Below are 11,526 nucleotides of genomic sequence, written 5' to 3'. Positions count from 1 at the left end.
CTTACTATGAGAGGCCAGACAAAAGGGAGAAACATCTTTTGTGAGGTCACCAGGACTTCTGCCTTCCTGCTATACTTTATTTCATTCTCTTTCTTGTTTCACCTATTTGCATGTCTCTGCCTTTCATCCCTTTGCACTTCTTTCCCCATAGCAACTCTGCCTTCATACATCCTACTTCTGCCTCCTCCCACATGAAGAAGCCACGTAATAGCATGGGCTGAACTTCAGAGGGGAAATTGCGAAGACAAATGGTCGTTAGCTGATGTAGACTTGTAGCAAGCTCTCTAGCACCATGGGCCATGAGCCAAAGTAGGGATGAAGGAAATAGAGATAGACTAAGGACAAGTGGAATAAAATAAGTTTTAGAAGTTTTAAAGTAGAGAGCAGAGTTATATAAGGTGACTTTTTACCTAGGTTTTTTGTTCATTAGACCTGACAGGACACGTTCAGGCTGGTTAGATCCCCCACAACCACATACTAACCAAGAAAGAAATCAATGATTACGTATCATGAGAAAGGCTTGTTGTGACATGGATTTGTCTGCCACTGAATCCATGTTCATGAAGAGGCTCCTATCTTCAGGCATGTAAATTCCCATCTTTTCAGCACAAGTTCCTGAAGTAATGACAAAGTTCATCTTCAGAAGGCTAGCTAACAGTTCATATTTCTAATTAGCATAGAGATTTACAAGTTGTAGTATTGAAAATGCTTTCCTCCAATAAGGTAGTATAACACATTTTATTGAACATTTGAAACATGGACCACAGCAATTAAGATGGAAGTTTAACACAAATGTCAAATAAAAGGAAACTTAAGTGCTTTATCGAGTTCCAGGAACTTAGTTACCAAATCACATCTGGGGATCCCTACCTCTCATTGTGCCTTCAAGGAAAAATCATCTTCTCCAAAGCATTGCCATTAGGCCTTTAAATCAACATCCAAGTCACAGAGGAGCAGAGGTCACTCTTCTCATAGCCACCACTTCAGGTTGGTTATATTTCTTACACTGTTGAATGCTTTGAGTTTCATACTTTATTTTGTACTTGTCAATGTCATGAGTAAATCTAGATCAGATTTTTTACAGAATTTGAGTTCATGGACAGATATTCAGATGAGCATAGAGACATGTTTCTTAATTGTTATTAAATAATGGTCATTTACAGTTTGATCCTGAGACATGATGAACACTGGTGCAAGATGTTGCCAGGTTTGTGGGTGATATTTCAGGACATGTAAGCACTGTTGCTTTGCCCCTTAACAAGGGGCAGTTTTCAAGTGAATAAGTACAGTTCTTTCCCTGGATAGTGGGAGGCATGCAATTAAGCATCATATCCTCTGTCTAGGTAGGTAGTAATCACACTTTATTTTCTTTCTCTTCTTCCAAAACCAAAATTTGTTATTCCTCAGTCATATCCTCTTATTCAGCTGTTGTGACATACTGTGTTGCTATTTCATGCTTTAGTGTGTTCTCTGTAAAGGTCAAAGTTAATTAGACCAGAAGGTTAGCTGCTCTTCAGCTTTTGGGACTGGATGCACTGTAAGACCCACCCCATTCACATCACAAGCCTGTTAAATTTTTACATACAAAGCAGAGCCCATTTTTTGCATTCAGGATCCATGCTGCTGTAAACTATTTATCATATGAAATATTGGTGATGTTGGCTACAGCATCTAAGAGTCAACCTCTGCAAGCACAATTAGCTGAAATAATGGAAGACAGTATATTCTTCAAATCTGTAAAAAGCTCTTTAAAGTTATTTTCAAATTTAAAATAGTTTTAAAATTTGAAACTATTATTTTAAATATATTAATTAAAAATTCTCAATTCAGTCAAGAATTATAAACTATTTCTCTACAAAAACATACAAGAAAAAAGGGCTGTATGGTACATATTGCAAGAGTGAAACATAATTGTTATATCAAGATACCTCCAAACAGAAATCAAAAAAATATAGCAAATGAAATACAAGAGGACATATAATCATCTTAATCAATGCAAACTGTAAAAATAAGGTTGATGATAAGTTAGAGAACCTAAGTCAAACCCTAAGTCTACTTTTGCTTCTTAACACAGTTGTAGGAAAGGGAATTAAGATTAAATCTTAGAGGGAAAAGAAAAAGTGTCATGTGAGATAACAATGTAAGTATCCAAGAAGATGAAATTGAATTAACTTACCAAAGTTTCAGTTCAAGAAAATAACCTGCTTAGAAAACAAATTTATTTAATGAAATGTTTTTTTGTTTCTTCTCATTTTTCCTTTCCATCCTAGCTGTGGTTGCCATTTTGGGGAACATGAAAACCCCTGCCTCATATATTTCCCATGAGTTATCAGGAAATAGCAACCATGAGTCAATAGCTTGCACAGATACACAATCTCAAAACCTAGCACAAATTCAGGGAGGTGCTCTTATCTATATTAATATAGGAGTTAGGGTCTTAAACTTTTAAAAGAAGAGAATAAGCCCTTTGAGTGGGCAAGATTACAAGACTAAGGAAGCTGTAATTAATTTCTAAGTGAAGTGGAGAGGTTACTGAAGTTTGTATATGTGAATTCTTTTATATATTTGTCAACTGGAAGTGTTGTTATTTAATGCTTACTCATCATTAACAGGCAGTCTTTCTAGCTCTGCTGATAGCAAGAGTACAACTTAAAAATGAAATAAAATTTTTGTTTTCCTTCAGTTTTGTTGTTCTGCTTTTTCATCTTTACTGTCTTCTGTTCTATGAACTTTTCTGCCCTGTAACGAAATTCAAGTGCAACCAGACTAAGGAAATGGATGACATCTCTACTGTAGGGCAAAATGGGAAAGGACTGAAGTAACTTTTTTTTTTTTTTTTAAGTCTTGCACACAGACATAATGTCTGTGAAAATAGTGAAATTTAGTAGGCACGCAGTGAAAGGGTAGTTGAACTGTGCAAGTGAGTAAGTGATATCTACTAAACCCTGGGGTCTTCAGTGTGCTGTAAAAACATCCATTTTGTAATCGACTCTTGCAGAGCTCCAGCAGGAAAGACCCAGGAAATGTCCCAGGTGTTCTGACCAACAGTCCATGGATCTGCTGTCAGTAGAGCATATTTCAAACACCAGTAGCTTTCTGCATCTGAGGCAGCTTATTTGTTGGTGGGAACTGCTGGAAGTTTATGAGAAATCCTTTGGCACACAATAGGAGATGGCTGCTTACAAAAAGTCTGTTTGGGAAGAGTCTGGAGTCTCGGGAGTGACTGAGGTACAATAATTGAAGTAGGGATTAGATAAACCTAAATCAATATTAAACCAGTGGTAAAAATGCCATGTCCTCTACTTCCGAGAATTTTCAGATCCCATCTGGTCCTAAAGATTTATTTGTCTTTCCTACACCTAGACTTGAAAGACAATGTTTTGGACACAGTTAAATATCCTCTGCTTTCTTCTCTGACAATTTTCAATTCTGACAACTAATAGTAGGTTTACCTGCAGAGGCCTTCTTCGAGGGGTCTGGTATTGTGCAACAAGGAAGAGGGATTGTTGGGATTCCCTTTCTCAGGAGCTGGTGTTTCCCACTCTGCCACAGACTGCTTAGGTATCAGAGATCAGGCTGCCCCTGTATCAGAGGTTCCACATGCATTTCTTTGTCCCCACACTGCAGAGAGCCAGTGAAGGGCTTTGGAAGAGCTTATTTGGGAATAATGTTCTTGGAAGGGTAACAGCTTCAGTCAAATATTATTTGATCTGTAGGTTACTATAACACTAGCTAAATCTTTCAGCTCTGCTAACCCACATATAAGAAGGCAATCTTTCAGTTTCTTTAACTCAAACTCTCATTCTCCTTTTTTTCTATTTTTCCATGTAGCATGTTTTTGTCTTCATCGGGAGCATTACCCCAAATTTCACCTGGAGCACTGGGCTCGCTACTCGTGGTGCAAATAGGAGGTGAACAAAGCTTAACCATCAGAGGAGTGGATTTATCAATCATATTCACAAATAGAAAGCTAGGAAAGGGTTGTAAGTAGAGCAGATTATTTTTCATGAAGCCATATTATCTCTAACATATTTTTCTGATTTTCTCTATTTCTGTATCATGATTCTTCACTGAGATCTTGACTCAGAGTTTGTGTGTTACCTGCCTCAGTTACCTTGCTCTTGCATGCTTACATAAGGACATCCATTCTTTCTCTCAACTTTATTTTTTTCTGAATCATGTTTGTTTTATTGTTCATTTAGCTTGGACCTTTCCCTGTTGGTTCTCATGTTTCTTGAAATGAGGAACTAATACACACTGTGCCTGCTGCAAGTTGCCATGTTGATCCTTTTGTATCCCTGTGATACTCATTCACTGAATCCTTTAAAAGGCTTTGCTTTTTCATAACAATATGACGTGGCTGACTCACAATCAGTTCATGATTCACTGCATGCCCTGATCCTTTCTGAAAAATGTTTCAAATAAATGTACTCCTTTAGCTTGTGATTATAAGTGAGAATAAAATACGATGTGTGCTGATTTCTAATCTTATTTATTTCACTAACTTGTCAAGAGAATTTTAAACTATACATTTCTACCTCAAAGTGCTTGCAACTCTTTCCAGCTTGGTGTTTCCCACAAGTTTGATAAGTATAATCTTGCAAGTAATTAATGAACAGACTGAGGACAGATGCCTACGTAACCTCATTTTGATATGGTTTTACAGTTTGGTAGTGACCAGCTGCTCTGCATATGCTGTGGTTACGTAAGTTTGCTATAATCATGGCTTTTCTATCTAGCACAGCAGTACCAGATCAGTACATTTTCTGCCAGCTTGATAGCAAAGTGCAGTGTGAGAGGATACCAAAACCCATGAATGCCAAGATCAGACAGCTATCACTTTTTCTCCTGTATGTGCTCTGCCCTCACTGAGAGAAAATAGGTGACTATATCGAGCTGGCATTGTCAAACATTCCTAAGAGAAATAATGCGCTTGCAGTGTTCTCCTTATATCCCCTTAATTACATCTTAGTTTCTGCTTTGACATCATTGGATTTTTTTTTTTTTTTTTTTTTTTAACCCATCCTGCTTTCTGTTTGCTAATTTGATTTAGTGGACTTTTTTTTACCATGTGTTTTTTTTTTAGTTTTGGGGTCAAGGTCGTGGTTTGACTGAAGTGATTTTTCTTCACTTTATTATGTCTTGGATCAAAGTGGCTTGGGCACATGTAACCTCAGATTTTTTCTGAATGATTTTTGATTTTTACTTTCTTCTCATGCAGAATTATCTAGAAATGTGGAAAGTTCCAAAGATGCTGTATTGAAGTCGTCTTTCTTTCACTCTCTTGTTATTTCATCATGTTGTGCAACTTATTTGATACTTTATTTTACTCATCTAGATTTGCTCAAATTCAAATCTAGAAAGCCTTCCCCATAGGATGCCTGACATTGACATATCGACAGAATCTCTCTTAAACTTTCCACCTGTGAATGAGCTTTCTCCAGCTGTATCTACAGATAGCTTAGTTTGAGCTTGACCTTCATATGATTTTATTTGAAAACCTCTCCTTAAAATTTTATCCCTTGAATCATCCTTATGCAGTGTTCTATAGTAAAGTCATAACGTAAGGAGGATCTTTCCTCTGCAGTTACTTGATGCACTCCCCTGATGAGTTCCGGACCTCAGAAGAGGCAATATGTGCAAATCACGGTGTCCTGTCATTCTCCAGCACAAAATGTTTTTCGAGACCAGCCTCTTGTCTTGGTCTGAAACACCACGCTTGCTATGCAGATGAATTACCAGTGCGTAAGCAAAGCTCGTCCTGCTTATTTGCTGCGGTGTACATTCATGTAGGATGTTCAGCAGCTGGACCCGCTGCTTTTCGCGGTTCGGTTAGTCAGAAAACAGGCAGCAGAGTGACAAAGTGGTGGTGCCTTACAGCACTAAGGTCTGATCTGTGTAGCGCGGCACCTCCCGGGATGATGGGAAGGTTCTCTCGGTGAGCTGCTGCTGACACCTGCTGCCAGAGCCGGGTGCAGCACAACAGCGCGGGGGAAGGCACCGTCCCTCCCACGGCATTCTTGGTGTGGAGCTTTGGATTCGGACTACCAGTGTTGGATGGAAAGAGGTAAACACCATCCATTGTTTTATGGAAATAAGTTATATAGACCAGAAATGGCAAAGCCCCCAGGAGCAATTTGTTGGGATTTTAATATTTTTTTTCCTGATAAAATTAGTAGAGGACGAGAGTTAATTGAAAGTCATTTTATTCATTTTCCATTATAAAAGCCAATGAGTTTATAACGGGTAAATATTTCTCAAAGACAAAAAAAAGGTTTTAATTAATTAATTTATTTATTTATTTATAATAGATGATACATCTTCACTGTTACTGTGAGTGGTTTTACATCCGATGCAAGAAAAACAAAGAAATTCCTGTCCAGTAGTAGGCACCTGTTTCTTTGGTTTTTCAAACCTTTTTTTCGCTTATTTCAATACTTACAAATCACATCCAAGACAAGGAAGTGTGGTAGAGAATGCCACTTCCTGGAAGGTTATTAGCAAACTGCAATGAATTAAGGAACACAAGAGCTTTAGCTTAAACCTTTATAGGTGTATAAAGCACCAAGAAGCTTCTGAGCTATCAGAAAACTAGAAAGTATTAGAATATTTGGCTATTGGTGATAAGGCTTTTTGTGCATGTTGGAAGGTGAGGTATTATGCTCAGCTCAGCTGCCAAAGGACAGGGCAGTAAACCATTTGGAAGGGTTCATCTGATTGCAATTTGAAGTGTTATAACATCTAGTTTAAAAACCCTCAGGAGAAATTTTAAGGATAGAGTGGCTTTCTCTGTTTTTCTTTTCTTTCAGCTTGTTGATCCACTCCCACCATTTTGTATTCGTGTATCAGGTTCTCTCCTCTGTCTTCAGCTCTGAAAAATACATGCTCTCAACCTGTGAAATGCTTCTAAATTTGAAGCATAATCACAAGCCAGGCATCACTGCTATCTGCTCTCTGTAAGAAGAATTTGATGTCTTTCTTCCCCATTTATATCCTTGACTTGGCAATTCTTCTGTACTGGAAATGCTGTTCATTCTTTAAACTGGGTATTTGCAGAGAGAATTTCACTTAGGACCAGGCAGTTAATTGGGACGCTTAAATACATGGGATTGTTATACAGATTTAAGTAAACCTTTAACAGCTGATGAGATCTGTGACTACATACACTGTGAACATACAAATCAATAGGGCAGCAAGTGTGTTAGTTACTCAACCTGTTTTATTTTGAGGCATTTATCTTTTAGTGTAATGGGATTGTACCATTCATTCAATTTGTATTTGACAGAGCACTATGGAAAGCAGATAAACATTCACAGCAATTGCCACTGAGGCTCCCATATAATCAGGTTACACATCTAAGCTAATAACACTTACATTCTCTTTTTTTATAATGGTCTGCTGCCCCAAAGATTGATTTTCTATTGACAGTCCCTGAACACTGACAGTCCTGATGAATCCATTTTGTTTGCCAGTTGTGCTGACATCAATTTGCAAAGCGATATTCACAGTAAAAAAATGTGGGGCCTTAACTTTTCAGAGGAGTTTGCATGTGAAATCAATTTGAAATGTTTTCAAGATAGGGCCTCAGAACCAGATTTTGAGCCAAGAAATAAAAGGAAAGCATAGGTAAACAAACCCAAACCAGTGTTGAGCAGCTTGTCTTGGATGCTGAGATTGACCCAGCATGAGAGTCAGCTGTAGAGCTGTTCTTACTGGTCTAGGTTGTACTTGAACCGCCATTGGAAACATTGATTTTGCTGCAGTAAAGCCTTTGAGCTTTAAGGTTATTTGGATGGTTGTAATTAGTACTGGAACCTCTGCCCAATATTTCACTTTTCATGTTGTTTTCCTAATGCATTCATGTTTTGCTAACACACATTCCACACTTTGAGCAGCCCAAATTTGGTCTCATGTAGGAATGACATCAGTGTTAACAGAGAGCATCTAATAGTGGTGTGAATTGCTGAACCTGGTGTAATGGCAGCAGTTCAAGCTCTGGCTCTGTGAAAGCACTGAAGGAAAACATTTTTTAACTTTGGAGGTCATTGGAAGGCAGTAAAAGAGGGATATGGAAGCTGTTCATTTGGATGTGTCCAGGACAAGAGTAACCTGCCCAGGTCCCCGGGATAAGTCAGGTGCTGTTTTCTAACTGCCATTGACTAACTATTAATTAACCCAAAGGTTCATGAAAGCCGAAGCTGCTCAGTGGTCATTCCTGTCCTTCCAGAACGCTGCTGGGCTACGCTGCCTCTGAGGACCAGGAGATGAGGAGGCCTGTGACCAACACCCCTCCTGAATACTGCGGGTAGCATGGTGGTGAGTGCTTGGGTTTTTAACAACGCCTGCTTAAGTGATGGGCAAAACAAGATATGTGGTTCAGCAGCAGTCGGGAAGTGAGTGCCAAACTGGCTTAACAGGAGCAAGAAGAGGCCACACAACACTTGAAGCTGCTCTGTACAGTGGAACACATGCTGTTCCCTCCTTCTAGCTGGTACTACTAATAGTACTCATGGTATCATAAGTATTCTCCAGTTGTGGGTCTACACCTGCTTTTTAGATGCTGGGTTGTCACATCTAAATAAAAAAATGTTGCATTAATTGTAGGATGTGGTGATATTGCCATCTTTCCTCTACCTTACACTTTTGTTTTCTCTCTCCTCTTTTTTTTGAGTGCACATGTAGAGAGCTTTCAGAGCCAGGTCAGGCTAAACTGCTAGACTTGCAGGCTAGGCAGGATCAGCTCTGCAAGGTTTCCATGAAGAAAATACCAGATTTTAGCTGTCCTTTCTGAAGAGCATGCTGAGGTGTAGCTAAAGGCTGATAATAACATTCATTTCTTGACAACACAGACCATCTTCTAGTTTATCATGATCTGTTCTTTGGCGTGCTGCACAAGCCTTTTGTTTCTATTTAGCTGGAAACTTCTGTCATTGCTCTTCTGAAGAAACAAGTGCCTCTGAAAAATAATTGCTTTGACCTGGGAATGACCCATTTCCTGAGGGTAAATGACAAAGAAGAGATGGAATAGCACTGGGTGAAGATCAAACTGAAATTTTTACATCTTCCATCCTGGGCCTGAAATGAATGCCTGGTATTTTGACTGTCAGTGCTTGGTTCTCATCACCGAAGTGGCACGAGTTCAGGTATGTCCTGTTGCTGACAATTAATCACTCTTCTGACCCATTACAAATAGATTTAACTTTGTAATCAGTGTGATCTTCCATCCTGCTTTCTTGACTGTGATGTTGTTGTTTGCTTGTGAAAATAACATGTCTCTTGCCGTGATCTCTGGTAGGACTCATTGCTATACTCTGCAGGGTAGCTACTAACAAGGCAGACACTGTATTTCCTGAATTTTCCTTTAAGACTGCTTAAAGATTTATCTGCTTGTGTAATCTGTATTCAGTGATACAACACAGAACTTCCTTATCCTGTTTGCCAGATACAGTGTATAAAGCTTGTAAATAAAGATGCATTTAATTTGCATAAATTATTAGTTTGCCAGAGAATTGTGATTTTTATCAAAGATTCTGCAATGAAAGTTTATTGTTGCAGAAATTGCTTGGGCAATCAATCATGATCATAAGTCTGCATATAGTTGGAAAACTTATAAATGTCATTCATCAAAAACATCCATGTTAATTAGGGCCAAGCCACTATAAAAGATAGATTCCTCTACTGAATATAATTTATCATTGAAATTAATGTAAGGAATAGAAAGGAGAAATGTTTTTGACTTTACAGTCAGAGTGCTTTCATAAAAACATCTGGTTGTAGAAGTAAACAAAACATCCTAAGTTCTATTGGCTTTGACAGTACAAGTGAATTATTTCACCAGGGTGCCCCCTATAATTGACTACAAAGTACTATTAAACAGTAACAGAAGTGTTTCTTTCCCTTATGTGAAGAATTGGATTGCTCCAGAGGCCAGTGATGTTACGGAAAAATTCTTAGACATTTCTTCAAAATGCAGGCCGGGTTAGCACAGGCTTGTCACCGGCCGATGCCCTGAATGGTGCCCATTCTCAGTAGCTGCCACACAGTTTCACAGAGGACAGAGGCTTCCCTATTTGCATTTTTACTGCGTTCCTGCTACTTATGAAGGGGTGACTAAGGGATGAATGGGCACAGACTGCTGATTTATCCCCAAGTACAAGGCACATTGGCAGGATTGTGGAGCTGGTGATGCTGCTACCTTACTGTCATACACATTAAAAAGTATTAGTAGCAGGCAAGAATGAAAATCTGTCTCGTAATTTTCATCTTTTCTTCTTCAAACCTGCCACATATTTTACAAGAGCAGATAAAAAATTACACTGTGGAATGCATACATTTACACACACACACACACACACACACACATATTTTCTGTGATTGACAAATTACTGAAACCGAAAGGGAATGAGCATGCACAGCTCAGCTGCTGTCACTGGAAGGTGGCAGTGCTCAGTCTGTCACAGGGCCAGGCCCGGAGCCATTTTTTCCCTTAAGCCTGTGATAAAGCACAGAAACAGATTTTTTTTTTCCCTGTATGTATTAATCATCTGAATCTTTATAATTTAAATGTCAGATGCATAAATTACTTTTCATGGATTAATGAAAATGAAACAAAGCCTTTGTATTGGAAAGTACAAGCACAATACTATCTCTCTGATACAATCTCTATGATTTTTATTCTAATTTTAGATAATTTAAGTGACTATAGAATAGGTGAGGCCTTGGGATGTAAATTCCAGATGTTTGGTAGAATAAGGGTGATGGAGGAGGGGGGAAGTGGTCTTTTTTTTTTTTTTCCCGTTGTCTTCATAGGGACAGGTCACTGGTATTTGGAAATACCCTGCGAGGTTCCACCTTGTCCTCCAACATTCAGCTTTTGTTTTCCTTAATTTAAGGAGAAATCTCTATCTGGAATAGCTTTCAGAGAGCTTAACTCCTCAGTTTGCTGACAGTATCCCTCCTTGAGCTCTCCACATGAATATGCTGCCAGCCGACTGTAATTAGGTTGGAAGTTGTGAACATTATTCCATTTCATTTTGGCAAAAGCATCGTTTCAGACGGCCGCTGGAGATAACGTAAGCGCCAGCTCCGTTCCCCCATTATCTCTTTACGTGACACCAGCTGGAGGGATCACTCGTGTTAACAGCTTGCTCTCGCGTCTCCTTGAGCCTTGTTTTGTCGCTATCAGCAGCCGGCAGCCGGGGAACACCTCCGCTCAGATAGCACACCCCCCGGGCAGGCGGCCCGGCTTCTGGGGAATCGAAACCTCGGCGAGGGTGTGCTGAGCTCCAGCCACCCCGAGTGTGCTCCAGCACACCTGGAGCCCAAAGGGCAGGCACAGCCCAGCCGCCGCCGCCCGGGCCTGGCTGCGGTGGCTGTCGGGACAGAGGCTGAGGTCAGAGCCCGTGTGCCCACGCCTGCAGGCAGTGCTGCCTGCCAGGGGACTCTGCCTGGCAGGACACGCTGCTTCCTGTGCTTTTGGAAACCACCGTGCCCGGGGAGCCCTCGGAAGCCCTCAGATTCCCCGTC

This window comes from Poecile atricapillus, chromosome 2 (genome assembly GCF_030490865.1).
Source record: "Poecile atricapillus isolate bPoeAtr1 chromosome 2, bPoeAtr1.hap1, whole genome shotgun sequence".
NCBI lineage: Eukaryota > Metazoa > Chordata > Aves > Passeriformes > Paridae > Poecile > Poecile atricapillus.
This window is presented reverse-complemented; position numbering follows the sequence as displayed.